Raw genomic sequence first — 22,517 nt, forward strand, 5'->3', positions numbered from 1 at the left:
CTGGCAACCACGTAAAAAGGCTTGTCTCGTCAGTGTCAGAGTTCAGGGCTGTTGGGCGAGCACATCCATGATTCCTGCTAAGTATACTTTTCAAAACTGTGGGAACCAATTCCAAGTGTGCTCATGATTACAGATGTAATAATGCTCCCAAACCACCATGTCTAGAGCGTGTCCTTTTAATACGTAACACAGCTTATCAGTAAGGACCATTGGCCCCATGATTCTATCCCAGAAATTCTTTCAGGGATTCACTTGTCCTAGAAAGTGGTGCTTCCCAATGTTTAAAGTGGCACAACACTTGACACACACAGAACTTTATTTGCAAAACAGCATGAAATACTGATATATTTAATTTCATCATATATATTGGAAACATTTTTATAAGCAATTAATATATGTATGCAATATAAAAATCAAACCATGAGTACATATACCCATGATTAAAAAAACAATCTGTCAAAGCTAACAAGATCAGCTGTTCTCACAGTTCATTATTATTCATCTGTTACTCTCATGAATTTTATCTTCAAGTAGGCAGGCAGTAGCAGGTACCAAAGTTTTAGTAAAATGATTTTGAGAAAGTTCTCAAAATTACAAAAATTCATTCTCCCACCAACTTGGAAAAGATCATTTTACTTAACTGCAGAATAATTGTGCTGAAATATATCTGAGAGTCACTGCAATAAAAAAATCAAACAGCACTGTTTTAAGCAGCAGATTCAAACACACTGCCTGTCCTTCAATATGACAAGCAAATTAAGATAAATTTACACTGACAAAGGAAAATAAAAAAAAAGTTAGACAGCTAACTGAAAGGATTCAAAACTGCTCCTCACATCTCTCCTGTAGGTTAAGGCAGCGGTGTCAGTTTCCCAACTAGGAGACAAAATGGTGAGATTAAGTATAAGAATACAAATAAACATATCAAAGTTTTGATTTTTGCTTAACTTTTGAGTTTTTCCTTGTCTTATCTGCTTGTCCTGTCCAGATAAACTTCGTAACAAAAGTTCTCACTGAAGGGAAATTTTCCCATTCAGCTATCAGGCTCAAATATTCTTTTTCCAATCCCACCTTAAAATGCATTTGGTTTTTCCAGACGCCTATAAGAAATATAAGTTAAAGAGAATGAAAAGAAAAATGAGTCACAAGGAACTGAAGGAGGAGGAATAAAATAGGCAACAACATGCAGAAGTGAAGTCAGGAATGAAGAGAAGGAAGTGTGGCGGTTTGCTGCCCAACAGCTTGGAACATCTAAGTTTTGCTCTGATGAACTACCACTCCTCCATCCTACCACCTCGGATGGGGCTCAGGGGGAAGCATGGGGTCCAGGTGTAAGCCACTGGTGCTCTCCCCTTGCTACAGTGACTGTGGAGGAGGTCAGAGCCAATGACAGGATCAGAGCCAATGCAAGACTCTGGCTCAGCATGCCAGGGCAAAGGCCACCAGGATGCAGGGTCTGAAAACTGAGCCAATCCAAGAGAAATGGAACCAAGAAAAAGGAGTCAGAGCCCAGTAGCATCATCTGAGTGTTGGGTAAAGCCAGCCTACAGACTTTCTACCACTGGACTTCTTGCTATATGCCAGTAGAGTTCCCTTTGACTTAGAACGATTTAAAATACAGAAATACTGAACAACAGAAAGAGTCCTAATGGACACAAAGAGTAAATAAGGTTTAAAATACATTAAAAGGACAAAAATACTCAGTAATTTCTTGCTTCTGCATCAGTTTTATTTTTTTAAGGATTATACTTATTTTAGTGAGAGAGAGTGTGAGCATGGTGTGAAGGGCAGAGAGGGAGGGGGAGGAAGAGGGAAAGAATCCCAAGCAGACTCCGTGCTGAACGTGGGGCTCAATATCAGGACCCTGAAATCATGACCTGAGCTGAAACCAAGAGTCTGACACTTAACTGACTGTGCCACTCGGGCACCCCTGTACTATTTTTTATCTTTATTATAAGCATGCTAAGCATTTGATTATAAAATACAAAATACCTTCTACGGCCTGAAGGATATTTAATACATATGTCCAAAAAGCGGTCATTAAAAGCATCCCCACTATAGGAAGATTTTCAAGGCCATCAGTGAAAGCTATGAAACCAGCCATAATAAACAAAGGTGCCTTTGCCTGCACAGGGCAAACACCACAGAGCTGTAAGACATGACTTTTAAGTCATGTATTTTAAACCTCTGGAATTTGGAAGATTAAAAAAAAAATCAGTTTTACTACAATATAATTCATATAACATAGAAATCACTTAAAGTATATACTCAATGTTTTTTATTAATATACTCATAGAATTGTGTAACCTCAATCTAACTTTAGAATTTTTTAAAAAGGTAGTTTTGAGGGCTTGTTTTCAGTTTAATTATTTTTGGAAATTAATTAATTATAATTAAAATTATTTTACTTATTTTTCTGATTACAAAAGTAGTACTTATTCATTATAAAAAATTTGAGTTCTGCCTTGGACACAGCTCCTTTGCCTATTTCCTGGATCCACAAACTCTTATTTTAACCAAGTGTAACAGCACTGTGGTTGCCTATTCAATGTCCAGCTCCTTTCTTTCCTTTCACAGAACCTCAGTTTTGTTCAGGAATCAACCTCCCCCTCAAGTAACACCAGTTCAGGAGTAAATCACAATTAGTCTAAGCAAGGGGTGATAGAATCCAGACACAGCCTTCTTTTGTACAACCCTTGAGCTAAGATTTAAAAAGAGGAAGGGGGAGAAAAGGGAATGGGGGTGGGAAGAGGAGAAGCAAAGCCTGAAATATTAATTATCTGGTGCCTTACAGTGAAGGTTTCTCTCATCTCAGTCTGTTATAATAATCCTTGCTAGTGATTGGCTTAGGAATGGATATGTGACTGAATTTCAGTCAATGAGATGTTAGGGGGAGTCTACTGAAGACGTTCCTTGCTGCTAACAAAGAGACTGGAGAAGAGTAAGTGTCTTTCTATCTTTGGTATCTCTTTATCTTTGTGGTGTCAAGATGAGGTTCTTGGTACTTGTATTCATTAGCTTCGGCTGCTATAACAAAATACCATGGACTGGGTGGCTTAAATAGAATATTTATTTTTCACAGTTCTAGAGGCTAGGAAGTCTAAGATCATGATGCTGTTTGACTTGGTTCCTGGTGAGGACACTCTCTGCGGCTTGTACAGAAGCCTTATCACTGTGTCCTCACATGGCAGAGAGACAGGGAGAGCTCTCTCATGTCACTTCTTGTAAGGGTTTAGTCCCATCATGAGGGCCTTACCCTCATGACTCCATCTAACCCTAACACCTCCTAAAGATTCCATCACCACATACCATCACATTGGGGGCAAAGGCTTCAACATGACTTTTGAGTGGACATAATTCAGTCCATTAATAGCACTGCTGCCGCCATTGTGCTCCTGGCCTTAGCATGAGGCCAGCACTGAGGATGGCAGGGCAAGGAAAGAGAAAGGACCCAGGTCTCTGAGGACAAAAGCGAAGGGCAGTAGCAACCAACCCCAGGGCCTGCTTTATTCCTGGACTTCCAGAAATAATAAGTACATTTATTATTTAAGGCAGTTTGAAACAGCATTTCTGGGTATTTGTAGCCAGCAGCAACTTGATATATCAAGATAATTTATAGATGAATGCTCAAAAAGGCAAAAAACTAACTTTGAAAAAAAAACCTCTTATGGATGTCTTTTTCTTCTTTTTTCTTCTTTTTTTAAACACTTATTTATTTGAGAGAGAGAGAAAAAGAGACAGTGTGTGCAAGTTGGGGGAGGTGCAAAAGGAGAGGGAAGGAGAGAGAACCTCAAGCAGACGCCTTTTGAGCACAGAGTCTGATGTGGAGACTGAAGTGTAGAGTCTGACCCCACGATCCTGAGATCATGACCTGAGCCCAAATCAAGAGTCGGCCACTCAAATGGCACCTGATAGATGACTTTTCAGTAATTCAGATTCATATTTCATTGAAAAGAATTTAAGTAGGTATCTTAAAATGACAATCCTGCCCCTGTTACGCTGGCCCCCACCATATCTCCTTTTTATAAATATGAGCAATAGCAGGATCCTTGCTCTTGCAGTGGCTGGCCATAGGACACAAGACCAGGGACTGTCCCTGGAGGGGAGGGAAGAAGAAACGGTCCCTGGAACTGGAAGGAAGAAAAGACCCTTGCAGCTCCTGAATGTGTGCCGTACTCTGCCACAGGAGCCACGTTCAGTGGGAGTCAATAACAGTTCCCTTGACCTGGGCTGTGCTGGCTTCTCTCTGGGCCTTTGCTCACACTTTAGCCACCCCCCAACCCCCCTCCCCTCCGCCCACCGTCTGGAATAGCTAATCTCCTTCAACCAGCCAAACCAATCACCACCAGTCTTTTGGTTGTCTAGTGCTGTGTTGCAAGTTAACCCAAATTCAGTGGTGTAAAACAAAAACCAACAACTTGCTATGCTCATGCTTTTATGGATTGGGAATTTGGACAGAGAGCAGTGCAAGTGGCTTGTCTGCTCTATGGTCTGGGACCTCAGCTTGAACATCTAGGGGTGACCTGGAATTCAGGAGACTCTAACTACTTGGAAGCTTCTATACTTCCACCGACAGACTGGGCTGGGATGACTTCAGGCTCAGCTGGGCCTATTAATGGCCATGTCTACACGTGACCTCTCCCCGAGGCCCTTTGCTATTAGCCCTAATTTCTTGGAAACTTGGCCATGCTCCAGTCTCTCCTACCTTATTTGAGTCTTAAACAACCAGGACATGACTCCCAGAGTTTACTCTCCAACATCTGAAACCATGGTAAATTTGTCCACTCAGAATAAACTACTTTCAGATCTCAAATTTGTATTGAAAGAGGTCTAGTTTAGCTACACACCTAGCAGGATTTAGTCTGACTGCTGTTCCCTACTTGGCAGAAGTGTTGGTCTGCAGCATTATCTCACTAGCCTTCCTTCTCTGTCTCCACCCTCCTTTCCTCCCTTCCCACTCCATCTCTTGGTTGACTCCCAGAGAGCTGGGGCATGGCACCTTACCACTCCATAGGGAGATCTCCCACAAAATGTTGTAATTTGCTGAAGTATCAAATGGTAAAAAGAAAATAGGATCAGCATAGTCTTTTTTAAAAAATCTCTCAGAATTCCCTTATAAAATGAAAGAGAACAATTAGGAGAGCAAACCAAAAACTCATGGGTTACATCTATTACAAAATCAGATGACAGAATGTGAGGCAGTGTGACTTAACTCTTGATAGCAACCCAACCCATTACACCTGCAACTGTGCAGAAGGAAGGGGAGGGACAGCAAAGGGACATATGATGTCCCCCAGAACATGAGAGCCTCCACATCGACATGTGGCTCACACTGAAAGGACAGCAGCCCATCTGGAAGGGGGTCTGCAGGTCCAGTTTCAAGGGTGAGAAAAGAGGCTGCAGCGGGGGTAGGAGCAGCAGTGACGCAGGCCCTGAGACTCGAGGACCTCTCTGGTCTAAATGCCCATACAGTGGAGAGTTCAGACCAAGAAGAAAGTGCTAGAAGTGAGCTCTGAGTTGAGCTGAACTGAGATAATAAGAAAGAAAGAATCCTTCCACTTAAAAGTGTAAGAGGGGAAAGAGGTGAGGGATCAGAGAAAGAAAGAAGCCACACTTAGGAACATTATGGGAGAACCACAGAAGAGGGAGCTCTGGAGCCATAAAAGTAGGAAAGCTGGCCTGGCTCACCTGCCCTTCCTGAGTGCAGAAGGCACTGGAAAAGCAGTCCCTGAAGAGATTCTGGGTCCCCTTATCAGTAAAATGCAGGTAATGACACCTCTACTGCATAGGACTGTTGTCACGAATGAGCTAATGTGTATAAAGTGGCTGGCACAACACTCAAACAAAAGAGAAATTATCACTATTATTATAAATATTAGCATATCAAGTTTATAGAACAACCTTAAGCCTAATCCTCAAAATATTAAAGAATTCAGGTAGGCCAGGTGAAGTGTGGTAAAACACCACTGACCCACTCCAGGGGACACCTCCCAAGTTATTATCCCCTGGACTCAGTGCCTCTCTCCCCATATCAGTACTAGATATGGAACTACCCCGCTCTGCCTGGAGCCTTCCCCTTCCTGGGCTGCAGGCTGATCCTGTTCTTGCTGCTCATATGTTCTTGCTTTAGAGACTCCTACAGCTGATTAGTCTCTAATTTTCCTTTGTGATAACTTTTCAGTCCTGATTACAGGCATACCTCAGAGATATTGTGGACCACCAGAATAAAGAGAGTATCTCAATAAAGTGAATATTGCAATAAAGCAAGTATCATAATAGAGTGAGTCAAAAGAATATTCTCATTTTCCAGTACATATAAAAGTTATGTTTGTACTATATTGTAGTGGTCTATGAAGTGTGCAATAGCATTATGTCTAAAAAGGCAATGTAAATAACTTAATTTTAAAATATGGCTAAAAAATGCTAACCATCCTCAGAGCTTTCAGTGAGTCATATCTTTTTGCTGGCATAGAGTCTAGCCTTAATGTTGATGGCTATTGACTGATTGAGGTGGTGGTTGCTGAAGGCTTGGGTGGTTGTGGCAATTTCTTAAAAGAAAACAATGAAGTCTGATGCATTAATTGACTCTTCCTTTCATGAATGATTCCTCCGTAGTAGGCAATGCTGTTTGATAGCATTTCACCCACATGAGAACTTGTCTCAAAACAGGAATCAATCTTTTCAAACCCTGCCACTAATTTATCAACTAAGTTTCCGTACTATGCTAAAACCTCTGTTGTCATTTCAACAATCTTCATAGCATCTTCACCAGGAGTAGATGCCATCTCGAGAAACCACTCTTTGCTCATCCATAAGAAGCAACTCTTTATCTGTTAAAGTTTGATCATGAGATTACAGCAACTCAGCCACATCTTCAGGCTTCACTTCTGAGTCTAGTTCCCTTGTTATTTCCACCACATCAGCAGTTACTTCCCAGTAAAGTCTTGAACTTCCAATTTGTAAAAAATGCAGAACCTGTGAAGCGCAATAAATTGAAGCACAATAAAATCGAGGTATGCCTGTATCTTTTTTTCTAGAGAGTACCTCATTTTTTAGGAAACCTTCTGGTCATACATATATGGATGATAATTTCCTGGGTGAACTCTCAGATTTCTGGGGTTTGCAGTGACCTTATATACTGATGTTAAGTACAAACTATACTTACAGTGAGTGCATTATACCCAACACACTTCTCAAGGAAAAGAGTTAAGTAAAACAAAATACCCATTTTGTCATGATTTGGATTCTTTGAGGCGAGAAACTAAATTTACCAAATTGCCGAGAGTCAGAAGTAAGAGAAACAGAAGCCAAGTTCATTTCTAACTTAAAAAAAAAAAAAATTGGCCATTCCTGTTTCATTTCATGTATGTCCCTGCATCTTGACTTCTAGAAACATCATGTCAGGTTCCCTTTAACCAATTATCAAATGACAACATGGGCCAGCCCCTGTACCAGGTTCTTTACCTGAAAAAAATTAATCTGATGAAGAAGGTGAGAACCAGAAGTTAAGTTTAATTAGTCAATTGTAATACTAGCCAAAAGGAGATCCAAGATGACAATCACAGAGGTCACAGTTCTGCCATTCCTCCTGTGATTTCACAACATGTCTACAGCAGGCAGAGAACAAGAGAACATTTTAACTAAATAAATGGATTCCTGATTTGTTTCTTATGATCATCTTTAGTTAAAGAAAGGGGATTAGAGATAGCATTAGCCTGATGGGAGAAAATAAAAGTAAGACAACAGTTTCATATTCTGGATGATTCTTTGTAAATGTGTATAAAACATAACATTCTGAAATAGCATATTCTACATGTCAGCCGACAGTCATGAGTTTGGAAGGCTCTCTAGTAACTGCACACAGGGAAACAAGAAAGTATTGTGTACAATCTAAAGAGACAAATTGTTAGAAGACTTGAGAGGGCTCAGACAGAGGAAAAAAGATGAAATGGAAGGGGAGAAAACCTTCCAAGTAACAGATTTAAAGGGGAAAAGGCAATAAATAAATAAAGAAATAACAAATTAATTAATAAAGGGGAAAACGCAAACCAAATTAGGAAGGCCTTGGCCAAAGCAATGTATTTCACAATTAAAACTGAAAGGGGCCAAATGATATCTGGTTTCCTGGTCTTCAGAAAAGAAGCAGAAGTCAGTGGGAGCAATGAGGAGGGAGAAGGGAGAGGGAACACAGGGTAGGCTTTGGGTGCTGATACCATCTCTTGACAGGTCAGGGCTACCAGGGGTGTTCACTCTGTGATAAGTAACCAAACAGAATATCATGATTTGTTCACTTTCCGATATATATGCTATACTTCAATAATAACATTTATTTTTAAAAGTCTATTTGACAAGGACTTCAGCTTCTCCTAATGGCATCCTAGGTAATGCAGGTGAAGCCTTACATCAAGAAAATACATATACTTATTTGAAAAATCTCCCTGATAGCATTAGAGAGATAGGTAATGACGAAGTATAGGATCAAAATGTAGAAAAAAGGAAATTCAGAGAAATGAACCTAATATGTGGGGCAACTTTTCTTTGAAGGGCATGTGCCAATTCAGAACAGGAGGCTGAAAGCCTGAGAAGCTGAACAGAGCTTCAGATAACACCCCAGAGTTGGAGAATAAAAACTGATGTTCAGGTTTACTAAAGAAAGGAACCCTAATACTAAAGAAGGGAACCCTAATAAATCACCCACACTTTGAACTGGAACTTCAAAGGGCTACTTCCCGCAGATAAGGGTGAAACACAATAGTCTGGTGGTCAAAGGGACCAAAGTCTGGCTCCAAACCATCAAAATCCTCATAGATGGATGAAAGAATCCAGGATTGCTTCTGCCTCAGATACCTGCCAGAAGTATTCTGCCTCTTCAGAGGAGGAGAACTTCCCAGGTCTGAAATCACTTTGAAAATGCTCCTATATAATAGCCACTCAAAAATTACTAGAGATTTGAAAAAAACAAGACAGCGATTAAAAACCAAAAGAAACAAAAGAAAATAGACCCACAGGGAATAAATGTGGGTACAGTGTCTAAGGTACTTATATTGTCTAGGAATGTAAAATACTGGAATGTAAAATATTGTCCAGAATGTAAAAATACTAACAATAGATTTTGAGAGGTCAGAAACTTGTAGATCAAAAATTAGTGGATACGCAGGTTAGAACTATGTAATTAATAAGTTTGAGCTAATGGAAACATATAGAACTTTACATCTAACAAAGAGTTGAATATACATTCTTTTCAAGCACACATGAGTGTTTATAAAAACTGTCCATTATTGTGACCAATCAACAAAGGCCAAGAGCAGGTGCTGTTCAGAATACAGTCTCTGCCAAAAATGTGATAAACTGGATATCTAAAATAAAAAGATGATCCTTCTTTCTCTCAGTGTTTAAGAACGTAAAATAAAACTTCTAAATAATGACTGTGTCAAAGAAGAAAGTTTAATACTTATTTACAAACAATAAGATAATTAAATTAAAATATTTAAAACTGAATGACATTGATAGTGTTACTTGTCAAAACCAGTGGGGTGCAAGTCAAGCAGTATTCAGGGAAATTTAAAGCCTTGGCAAAAGAACCACATAAGAAAACCAAAGAAAGAAATAAAGGAATAATAAAGATAATAACAGAAATGAATGAGATTTTAAAAAAAGCAATCCATGGGATCAAATCTGGTTTGAAGAAATCAACAAAATAGACAAATCTCATGCAGGGTTAATTGATTAAAAAAGTAGGGCAGACATAAAATTATGAATGAGAAAAGGAGCATAATTATTGATGCAGTAGAAATTCTAAGATATAAAATAGGCCCACACATTTGAAAACTTGGAAAATGGATCTATTTCTAGCTTTGCAAATTGACTTGAAATGAATGAAAACGTAAGTATACACATGAGCATTTAAGAACTGGAATCAGTAATCAACAAATATTTTTGGAATCTTCACTGATAGGCCTGTCTTGTGAAAAATGTTTAAAGAAGTTCTTCAGGCTGTAACTTCACAAGTGCTTCTAAGTATTCCCCAAGCCTTTGTTCCCCATAGGTCACTTCTTCTTCTGACCCAGGCCAGCAGGTAGGGTGGGATGGCTGGCAAAGGCTAAGGAATCAGGTTCAAGATGGCCAATGGAGTTTTTTTTTTTTTCTTTTTTTTTTTAATCTCCTGCACAGATAGCAGTAACAATGACTGTGATTACTGCCTGTTTTGCTAATGATCAGGTATTAGAATTACTGCCCTCTTTGAAATCTGATTCTGGACTTTTCAAATTTTAACTAAAGTAGGGATAAAGGAAGTCTCAGAATTTTCAGATCAAAATAGATTAGCTAAAAACAAGAGGCAAAGGGAAAACTGGAGAATGACATGCCAAGTAGAACATGAAGAAGATATACCGATGGCCCCACCTGCTGGCACTGAGTTATTTTCCCAAAAGTGTAACACACAACCTTACTTTGGGAACAAAGGGCAGAATCTGTGGGGTGGCAAGAAAAAACTCAGGAGGCCACTGCACTGAGGGTTAGAGGTCATGTCCTGGAAAAACAAGTGGCAGTAGTGAAGAAAAAAAGCAACCGAGATATCTGAAGGCATCATCCTATCTGAAGCAATGCTGAATTTTCCAGCTCCTCTTTAAGTGAATTTAGGGTAAGTTCTAAAGGAACACAGTTATAACTTAGAATTCCTGAAAATGTGATTTCCAGTAGCAAAACTTTCTCAGATACAAAAACTTCCTTCCTATGTTTAACTTTGAAGATGTGCTATATTAGTATCATTGGATGAGATTCAATCTATGTGATCACATTTTTTGTCCTTGAGAAACCAAGGCTTCATTTGACTTAACGTAAAAGACAGCATTACATTTTGCTTGCAGTCATACTCCAGGAGGAGAAAAAACAAAGCAACTTTACAAGTCCTTTGTTCAAGTGTGAAGAAAGGCATAGCACTTGAGCAGCTCATTTGAAACTTGAAGGCACAAAAATCAATGTGTACAGAGCAAAAGGTCAAATTGCCACAGATTAGTTTTCTTTTCTTTTTCTAATTAAAGAATCTAATTTGCTTCCTGAGCTTCTTTATTCAACCTTATGAAATATTATCCTTGATGACACTCCAGTTATTTAGACAGGAGAGTGTTACTGGGAAACAGTCCAGCATACTATTTAGGACTGCAGACTGTGGACCTAGGAAGCCGAGTTCAAAATGCACTGAGATTTGTGACTTTGAATATATCCTCTCTGTGTCTGCTTCCCCCTCTGTAAAATGGTGATAATAATAGGAATAAATGGATTACAATGGTGTTATAACAGTGCCTGGCACAGAGTGGGTGCTATTAAAGGATACCATTGTCATTATGATTGTGATTTGGGTGATAGAGCACAGAAATTGAGCATGAATTCTGGCATCTCTGTGTATGGATGCTAGCTGTACCCCTGACTAGCTTTGTGACCTGGGAAGGTTACTTAATCTTTCTAAACACCACCTGAAACACCCCACTTGGCACCTACAGCACAACTTCTTAATTCTCCTCGTTCTTTCCTGCAGCCTGTCTCAGATTCCTTTATCGATTCCTGTTATCTTCCTGACCTTGGATATGGGTCAAGCTTGGGCTGTTTTCAGGTTATATGATTTAAAAATGCATTTACATTCTGATGACTCAGTAAAGGTGCAGAATACAAAAACAAAATATACAAATCGGATTTGTGCTCATGGATCGGAAGAACAAATATTGTGAAAATGTCTATGCTACCTAAACCAATCTACACATTTAATGCAATCCCTATCAAAATACCATCCATTTTTTTCAAAGAAATGGAACAAATAATCCTAAAATTTATATGGAACCAGAAAAGACCTCAAATAGCCAAAGGAATATTGAAAAAGAAAGCCAAAGTTGGTGGCATCACAATTCCAGACTTCAAGCTCTATTACAAAACTGTCATCATCAAGACAGTATGGTACTGGCACAAAAACCGACACATAGGTCAATGGAACAGAATAGAGAGTCCAGAAACTCTATGGTCAACTAATCTTTGACAAAGCAGGAAAGAATGTCCAATGGAAAAAAGACAGCCTCTTCAACAAATGGTGTTGGGAAAATTGGACAGCCACATGCAGAAAAATGAAATTGGACCACTTCCTTACACCACACAAAAATAGACTCAAAATGGATGAAGGACCTCAATATGAGAGAGGAATCCATCAAAATCCTTGAGGAGAACACAGGCAGCAACCTCTTCGACCTCAGCCGCAGCAACTTCTTCCTAGGAACGTCGCCAAAGGCAGGGGAAGCAAGAGCAAAAATGAACTATTGGGACTTCATCAAGATCAAAAGCTTTTGCACAGCAAAGGAAACAGTTAACAAAACCAAAAGACAACTGACAGAATGGGAGAAGATATTTGCAAACGACATATCAGATAAAGGGCTAGTATCCAAAATGTATAAGGAACTTAGCAAACTTAACACCCAAAAAACAAATAATCCAATCAAGAAATGGGCAGAGGACATGAACAGACATTTCTGCAAAGAAGACATCCAGATGGCCAACAGACACATGAAAAAGTGCTACACATCACCCGGCATCAGGGAAATACAAATCAAAACCACAATGAGATACCACCTCACACCAGTCAGAATGGCTAAAATTAACAAGTCAGGAAATGACAGATGCTGGCAAGGATGTGGAGAAAGGGGAACCCTCCTACACTGTTGGTGGGAATGCAAGCTGGTGCAACCACTCTGGAAAACAGCATGGAGGTTCCTCAAAATGTTGAAAATAGAGCTACCCTATGACCCAGCAATTGCACTACTGGGTATTTACCCTAAAGATACAAATGTCGTGATCCAAAGGGGCACGGGCACCCAAATGTTTATAGCAGCAATGTCCACAATAGTCAAACTATGGAAAGAACCTAGATGTCCATCAACAGATGAATGGATAAAGAAGATGTGGTGTATATATACAATGGAATACTATGCAGCCATCAAAAGAAATGAAATCTTGCCATTTGCAACGATGTGGATGGAACTAGAGGGTATTATGCTTAGCGAAATAAGTCAATCGGAGAAAGACAACTATCATATGATCTCCCTGATTTGAGGAAGTGGAGATGCAATATGGGGGGTTTGGGAGGTAGGAAAAGAATAAATGAAACAAGATGGGATCGGGAGGGAGACTAACCAAAAGAGATTCTTAATCTCACAAAACAAACTGAGGGTTGCTGGGGGGAGAGGGTGGTGGGGTTATGGACATTGGGGAGGGTATGTGCTATGGTGAGTGATGTGAAGTGTGTAAACCTGGCGATTCACAGACCTGTACCCCTGGGGCTAATAATACATTATATGTTTATTTAAAAATTAAAAATTAAAAAAAAAGAATTTGTGGCCATATTTTAAATTGCTACACCCCATACTGCACAATACAGAGCTTTGGGCCTAAGAGGCATTCAAAATATTCTGGTTGAATTAAAATGGAATAATAGAACATGATTTCCGATTAGGGTACTATAATTAGAAGAACAATTTGATTCCTTCATACAGGGGTTTAAAAAGAATTATTAATTTAAAATGGTATGCCTAATTTCAAAACCAAAAACATAAACATCCAATTCAAAACAAAATATCAGTGATGGGCTCACAAGCAGACTGTACTTAGCTGAGGAAAGAATCAATGAGCCAGAAGATACATTAGTACAAATCTCCCAAAATGTAATACAAAGAAAAAGAACAATGAAAAAAAGAAAAAGGAACAGAATATCCAAGCACTGTGAGGTAATTACACAGGATGTAACATACAAATAATGGGAGTATCAGAAGAAGAGAGAAAGGAGCAGAAGAAATATTTGAAGTAATAATGGGCAAGAATTCTCCAAAGTTAATGACAGACACCAAACTACAGACTCAGGAAGATCAGAGAACATGAAGCAGGATAAATATCCAAAAAACTACACCTAGGAATACACAAAATCTCTAATGTGTATGCACCGAACAACAGAGAACCAAAATACATAGGCAAAACTGATAGAACTGCAAGGAGAAACAGGTAAAGCAATCATTACATTGAATACTTCAACACACTTCTCTGTAACTTGGCATATCCAGCAGGTAAACAAGCAGCAAGAATATAGCTGACGTGAAGAGCACCATTAGTCAACTGGATCTAACTAACATATTTATAGGATATGTCACTTAACAACAGCAAAATACACATTCTTCTCAAGCTCACATGGAACATTTGCCAAGGCAAACCATATTCTGGGTCAAAAAACACACCCCAAAGAAGTTAAATGAACATAATTCATAGAAAGGATGCCCTCAGACCACAGTGGAATTGAACTAAAGATCAATAACAGAAACATAGTTAGGATATCTCAAAAATATTTGGACATTAAAGGTACACATTTCTGAAGAACACGTGGGTCAAAGATGTTTCAAGAGAAAATAAATAATATTTTGAAGTGAAAATGAAAGCACAAATTATCAAAATTTGTGGGATGTACCCAAATCAGGGCTTACAGGGAAATTTATAGCACTGAACACATATATTAGAAAAGAAGAAAGGTCTAAAATCATCAATCTAATCTTCCACCTTAGAAAACTAGAAAAAAAAGAAGAGAAGATTTTCCAAAGTAAGCAGAAGAAAAGAAATAATACAATTTACAGAAGAAATCAATGAAATTGAAGACAGGAAAACCACAGAGGAAATCAACAAAATAAAAAACTATTTCTTTGAAAAAAGAAAAGCCAACAAAATGGATAACCATCTATCCAGCTGTCTCTTCCTCTTCTTGTAAGGGCTCCAGCCTTATCAGATTAAAGCCTCTTTTTTATGACCTCATTTAACCTAGATGACCTCTTCATAGGCCATATCTCTAAATACAGTCACACTTGCAGCACTGGAGCTTCAACTTCCAGTGCTTATGAATTTTTTTAATAAAGTTTTTATTTATTTATTTGCCAGAGAGAGACAAAGAGCAGAAGCAGGGGGAGCAGCAAGCAGAAGGAGAGGGAGAAGCAGGCTCCCAAATGAATAGGGAGCCTAGCACCGGGCTCAAACCTAGGAACGTGGGACCATGACTTAAGCGGTAGACGGCTGCCTAACTGACTGAGCCACCCAGGCGCCCCTCAACATATGAATTTTGGGAGACACAAACATTCAACCCATAAAACAAGGCTAACCACGGGGGGAAAAAAGAAAATATTCAAATGTTTGAATGAATGGCAGACAATCATTATTGATTCCATGTGCATTAAAGAGATAATAAAGGAATAGTATAAATAACTCTATACTCACAAATTTGATAAAGATGAAATGAACCAGTTCCTAGAAGAACACAATCTACCAAACCTTACATAAAGAGAAACCAACAATCGTAATAGAACTATATATGTTAAAGAAATTGAATTAATAATTGATAATCTTTTAAAACAGAAAGTACCAGGGCCAGATTAGTTCACTGGCAAATTCTGCCAAACATTTAAAGAAGAAATTATACCAACTCTCTACAGAATCTCCTTCAGAGGATAGAAGCCAAAAGAACACTTCCTAACTCATTATGTAAGGCTAGAATTACCCTTACACCAAAACTAGATAAAGACATTATAAGAAAGGAAACTATAGATCACTATCTCTCATGAATATAAATGCAAAAATTCTCAAAAAAAAATACTGGCAAACTGGGGCACCTGGGTGGCTCTAGTTGGTTAGCGTCTCTCTTCACTCAGGTCATGATCTCAGGTTCCTATGATTGAGTCCCTGGCCTGGGCTCCCTGCTCTGCGGGGGGTCCTGCTTCTCCCTCTCCCTCTCTCTCTGCCTCCCGCTTCCCCTGCTTGTGCTCTTTCTCTCTAATAAATAAATAAAATCTTAAAAAAATATTGGGGGCGCCTGGGTGGCTCAGTGGGTTAAGCCTCTGCCTTCGGCTCAGATCGTGATCTCAGGGTCCTGGGATTGAGCCCTGCATTGGGCTCTCTGCTCAGGAGGGAGTCTGCTTCCCCACCTTCTCTCTGCCTGCCTCTCTGCCTACTTGTGATCTCTCTCTGTTAAATAAAGAAATAAAAAATCTTTAAAAAAAAAGTATTGGCAAACTGGATCTAAGAATGTGTTAAAAAATTACATATCATGACCAGTTGGATTTTATCCCAGGTACAGAAGGCTGGTTCAATTATTTGAAAATCAATGAATGTAATCCATCACATCCCAAGGTAAAGAAGAAAAGTGATATGATTGTACCATTAGGTGCAGAAAAAGCATATAACAAAAGTCAACACCCATTCATGATAAAAACTTTCAGTGAACCAAGAATAAAGGGAAATTTCTTCAACTTGGTAAAGAACAGATATTCTTCAACAGATCAAGAACAAAAAACCTACAGCTAACATTATATTTAATGTCACAGAACCAGATGCTTGCCCCATAAGATCAGCAACATGGCAAGAACATCTCCTCTCACTACTCCTGTTTAACATTGTACTAGAATTCCTAGCTAATGCAAGAAGAAAGAAAATAAAAGGCATATAGATTGAGAAGAAAGAAATAAAACTGTTATTCACAGATGACATGTTTATGTATGTTGAAAATCCTAAAGAATCAACAACAAAAACTCCTGGAGCTAATAATAATTATAGGAATGTTGCAGGATATAAGGTTAATATATAAAAGTCAGCTGCTTTCTCAGCAAAGGAAACAAAATAAAAGGCAACCTATGGGATGGGAGAAGATATTTGCAAATGTTCTATCAGATAAAAGACTAGCATCTAAAGTCTATAAAGAACTTATCAAACTCAACACCCAAAAAACAGAAAACCAGTCATGAAATCGGCAGAAGACATAAACAGACATTTCTCCAAAGAAGACATGCAAATAGCCAAGAGACACATGAAAAAATGCTCAGCATCACTTGATATTGGGGAAATACAAATCAAAACCACAATGAGATACCACCTTACACTGTTCAGAATGGCTAGAATTAACATCTAAGGAAACAACAGATGTTGGTAAGGATGTGGAGAACCCTCTTACACTGTTGGTGGGAATGCAAACTGGTGCAGTCACTCTGGAAAACAGTATGGAGTTCCTCAAAAAGTTAAAAATTGAGTTCCCCTACTACCCAGCAATTGTACCATTAGGAATTCATGCAAGGGATACAAACATAGTGATTCAAAGGGGCACCTGCACCCCAATGGTTATAGCAGCCATGTCCACAATAGTTAAACTATGGAAAGAGCCCAGATGTCCACAGACAGATGAATGGATAAAAAAGATGTGGTACACTCACACACAATGGACTACTACTCAGCTATCAAAAAGAATGAAATGTTGCCATTTGCAGTGATGTGGGTGGAACTAGAGGTCATTATGTTAACTGAAAGAAGTCAGTCAGAGAAAGACAAATATCATAGGATTTCACTCCGTGAAATTTCACATCCGTGAAATTTAAGAAACAAAATAGATGAATATGGGGAAGGGCATGAAAAATAATATTAAAACAGAGAGGGAGACAAACCATAAGAGATTCTTAACTATAGGAACAAGCTGAGGGCTGCTGGAGGGGAGGTGGGTGGGGCGATGGGGTAACTGGGTGATGGACATTAAGAAGGGCACTTAAAGTAATGAGCACTGGGTGTTGTATACAACTGTTGAATCACTGACTTCTACCTCTGAAAATAATAATACAGTATATTTTAATTAAGTTGAATATAATTTTTTAAGTCAACTGCTTTCTTATATAGCAGCAATGAACAACTGGATTTTGAAATTAAAAACACAATATATTTAAATTAGCACCAAAAGAGAAAAATACTTAAGAATAAATATAACAGTATATATGTAGAAGAACTACCAGAAAAAAACTACAAAACTGATGAAAAATCCAAAGATCAAATAAATGAAGAGATATTCCATGTGCAGGCATAGGAAGTCTCAACATTTTTAAGATATCAGTTTTTATCAACTTGAATTCCTAAGTCTATATCTTTTATTTCTCTCCTTTTCTCTTCCCCCCTTTCTCTCTCCCTTCCTTCCAACTCTCCCTCCCTCCCTGTCCCCCTCCCCCTCTTTCCTTGCTTCCACTTACCTACCTTCCTTCCTCCTTGTTTTAAAATAGGCTCCACACCCAATGTGGGCCTGGAAATCACGAACCTGAGATCCAAAACTACATGCTCTGTTGACTGAGCCAGCCAGGTGTCCCTTGGAATCCCAACTCCGGATTCAATACAATATCAATCAAAATCTTATAAAGTTATTTTTCTGGATATTGAAAAACTGATTCTAAAGTCTAAATGGAAAGCAGAAGACCTAGAGGAGCCAATACAGGACTGAAGAAGAGCAAGGTCAGAGGGCTAATACTAGATGACTTCAAGATTTACTACAAAGCTACTATAATGAAGACAATATAGGACTGGTAAACAGATCAGTGGAATAGAATAGAAAGTCCAGAAACAGATCTACACAAATAAACCATTCAACTCTTCAATGGAAAAAGGATAGTCTTATGAACAGATGATACTGGAACAAATAAGACAACCACAAGCAAAAAGACAAAATGAATGTGGAAACTGACCTTCTGCCATTCACAAAAATTAACCCAAAATGGATCACAGATCTAAATGTAAACTATTTCTAGAAGATAATATAAGAGAAAATCTAGGTGATCTTATACCTAAATATAGTACCATAAGCATAATGAGAGAGAGAGAGGGCACATAAGCAGGGTGAGTTGCAGAGAGAGAGAGAGAGAGAATCTCAGGCAGATTCTCCCCTGAGCACAGAGTCCAACACAGGGCTCGATCTCATGACCCTGCGATCATGACCTGAGCCAAAACCAAAGGTAGATGCTTAACCAAATGAGACACCCAGGTGCCCCTAGGCTAGTCGAGTCTTATGCTCAGTCTCACCAAGCAGAAATCAAAGCACTGGCCAGGTCTGCAATCTTGTCTAACTCTGGGTCTCCTCCAAGCTCACTGGTTGTTGGCAAATGAACTTCCTGCAAACCGTTTCAAGGCAAATAGGAGAGTATACCAGCAGCTTTGAATCTCTGACTTCATAAAGACCCAATCCCTTGTAAAGGCTGATCTGCTTAGGCCCACTCTGGATAATTCCTTTTTGATGATTAGCTCAAAAGCAACTGCTTTGGGACTTTATCATATTTGCAAAATCCTTCATGTCTGTCATATAATATAGACTAATTGTGGGAGGGAAATCCATCAGATGCACAGTCCCAACCACACTCAAGGCAAATGGATTATACAGAGTGCATGCCAGGAGGCAGGACTCTTGGGAGCCACCTCCGAATTCTGCCTACTTCATTGTGGATGATTAGTTTTCTGATGAGACTAGTCATGTCAGATTAATCCTCCTAAGTGAAGTTACACACCATACTACCCTTCAGCAGTTGTGCAAAAGGTAGAAAATGAACTCTGACTTCATTAACCTGATTGTAGGCCTGTTCCTGGACACACCTCAGGCACCATTTTAAACCTTTTCTTCAAGTAGTCCTGTTCAGTGAGCCTCAGTCACACCCTAGGCTCTGCCCTCCCTTGCCCTCTGTGCTCTCTCCATCCATGTGCCTTTCTGCACTCTTCCTCCATATCTAACTCGCCCCTTCTACTGCCGTCTTACTTGAAGCCTCAACAGCCTTCAAGATGCTGCATCAACACCTGTGCAAAACTTTTCCTGCCCTTTGAACTCACACTGAGCTTATCTTCCTTTGAATTTGTCCTAAAGTACTGTGGTGGCTTGCAAAAATGACCATAAACTGCCCTTTCCTGTGTGTCTCCCCCGCCCACACACACACTTTTTATAATGTGACTCTGCTACTTATTCCATCAAGAGGTGACCTCTTCACTTTTTCACCTGTTGACTCTGGACTGGGGCCTGTGACTTTCTTTAGCCACAGGACAGTAGTGAATGTGGCTCAGGCAGACGCTCTAAAAGCACTTGGGCCCTGGGGCTTGCTGTCTTGCTGTCTTGGGAACTCTGCTACCACCACCAGGTGACAGGGTGAACTACTCTCCTGGATGAAGAGGGGCTCATGGCCAAATTATCCCTATGGCCCCAAATGACACTGGGCCAACCACCTGATACGTGAAAAGTAATAAATGTCTGGTGTTTTAAATCATGGAGCTTTGTACCAACGTTTGCAGCAAACTATTTACTCTTAAAGAATAGCAATATTCTTTTGGACATTTTTTTTTCTCAGTTTCATTTTAGTATGCTTTCTTATGAGAAGGGTTAATTATAACCTGTGATGAAGGAATCCAGAATTCAATATCTGGAAGTAGCCATGGGATTGGGTTATGAAGCTTCTCAAAAACACTTGGCTTTTAGGTAGTGGCAACCCAAGTGTCCATCAACAGATGAATGGGTATATAAAATGTGGTATATTCATATGCTGGAATACTAGTTAGCCATAAAATACAACGAAGTTCTGGTATTTGCAACAATCTTATGCTAACTGAAATAAGCCAGACACAAAAGGTCAAATATTGTATAATTACCACCAGAATAGACAAATTCATAGACAGAAAGTAGATTAGAGGTTACCAGAGACTGGGAGGAGGAAAGAATAGAGAATCACTGCTTCCTGATTATGGAGTTTATATTTGGGGTGAGGAACAACTTTTAGAAATAGTGGTGATGGTTGCACGATATGGTGCTAACAGTAAATTATATGCTTAAGGTGGTACTTTTAAAATGTTTTTTATATTATAGCACAATTTTTACAAATCAGTAATGTAATATACCCCAAACCCTTGAACTGTACATTTCAAATGGGTGGATTGTATGGTATGTGAACTATATTTCAAAAGAGCCATTCAATTTTTTTCTGAACAAAACAAAAACCAAATAACACAAAAATAATCCTTGGCTTCATTTTTCCCCTCAGATGGAAACTATTCAGCATACTGTACTCCTTTTTTCACTTTTACTGCCGGGAAGCTAAAGACCAAGTTTTATGTCCAAACACAGCATTCAGCTGGCACAGAGATGTGCTAAAACATCATAACTATCATCATCAGAGGTAATGGTTTTCTGTTTGTATCTTCCTATGTGTCTGCCTTTGTCCCATCTCATCTTTGTTAACTAAAATTCATTCAAATGACTTTTCTCTAAGCCCCCAAAAGACCCTAAAGTAAACTGAGATAATGAACCTTTGAGGTCACAGTGTCAGCTCTATAAATATGCTTATAACCCCAGATTGATAATTAACCCTTAAAGCAAAGAAGAGTAGCTCAAGCTAAATAATAAGTAAGACAAAGTAGGGCTTCAAAAGCAGTGGGAATCTCAGCAGGTTAACCAGCATCATTTAAAACCACTTTCAACCTATTCATGGGGAGTACTTTCACCACAAAAAATCAATAGGCTCAAATCTGATAGCACAAATATCAACCAGTGCTGACTGACCTTTCATTCTGGGGGTATTCTTTTAAGGCAAATATTTAAAAATTCCCCAAGTGCCCATATTTCCTGATAAATTTTGGAAAACCATATCCCCAAATTCCAAGGAGCTTGGCTTTAAGGTCACAGGAAAAAGGCATTCATATAGAAGAAAAAGGGATAGAATGCTCTTAATTCCACACATATACTCAATGTTTGTGACATTGTTTATGTATACACACATACTCAATGTTTTTCATCTCAGAAAAAGAATGAATCCTGAGTAAGTACACCAGCCCCCTGGTTAGCCTACCAAAGTACTAACTTGGCCAATGAGTTGCTATAAAAAGAAGCCTGTGAATACAAACCCCCAAATCGATTATTTTTCTCTAGTAATAAAGTTTCTGATGATGTATGATGTAATACCTGTACCTCTTTGATGGGAGAGAAGTAAGTATTATGACTAGAAAAACCCATTTGGCTTGCCTTTGCAACAAACCAGGACAGGTTTGTACCATCCATAGTGCAAGTACTTTGTACTTGGTTTGTACTTGGGGGTGCTCTTAATAAATATTTCTTGAATGCCAGCTTGGAGTCAATCAGACTATAATTAAACTTTTTCACATAAGTAGATTATGAGTGGTAAAAAGCAATATGTTGAAAACAATAACAGTGCTCTAAAAGAGAATATATACACTCACATGCAAGAATGCCTACCTAGTAAAGCAAAATTCTTTTTTAAAAAAAAAAAAGAATGCCTACTTAGTTTTTCACTGTTGCTGAGATGCTTGATTGAAAAGAAAGAGTGACACCATTGCGGTATAGAAGAAAGTTCTGGAGGTAGCGTGGAGGCTGGGGAGGTAGGCTGTATAGGTCTCCCCGAATGGTTCAAATGTCACTCCTATGTTCCTGGCCTTGGTTTCCCTGTTTTTAAAAGACGAGGTCTACCTTAGGTTGTTTACTTAGGTTCCTCTTATCCCTACAAGAGATGTGATGCTACTTTTTATCGCAGAATTGGTTTTCTAACAGTTTCTATGCTCTCTATACAAGTCAGTAGTAAAAAATCATAAATGAGCTTTTATGAGTTAGATATTATTTTTTAAAGATGTTTTTAGAGAGAGAGAATGTGCATGCATGAATGGGGGTAGGGGCA

The 22,517-nt window shown here is 38.9% G+C and overlaps 1 protein-coding gene across 1 annotated transcript in view; it reads right to left on the reverse strand.

Moving 5' to 3' along the window:
• KIZ (kizuna centrosomal protein) overlaps positions 1-22,517 on the reverse strand; it is a 128,532-nt gene that overhangs the window by 57,753 nt on the left and 48,262 nt on the right.

The sequence above is a fragment of the Meles meles genome, chromosome 16, assembly GCF_922984935.1.
Source record: "Meles meles chromosome 16, mMelMel3.1 paternal haplotype, whole genome shotgun sequence".
NCBI lineage: Eukaryota > Metazoa > Chordata > Mammalia > Carnivora > Mustelidae > Meles > Meles meles.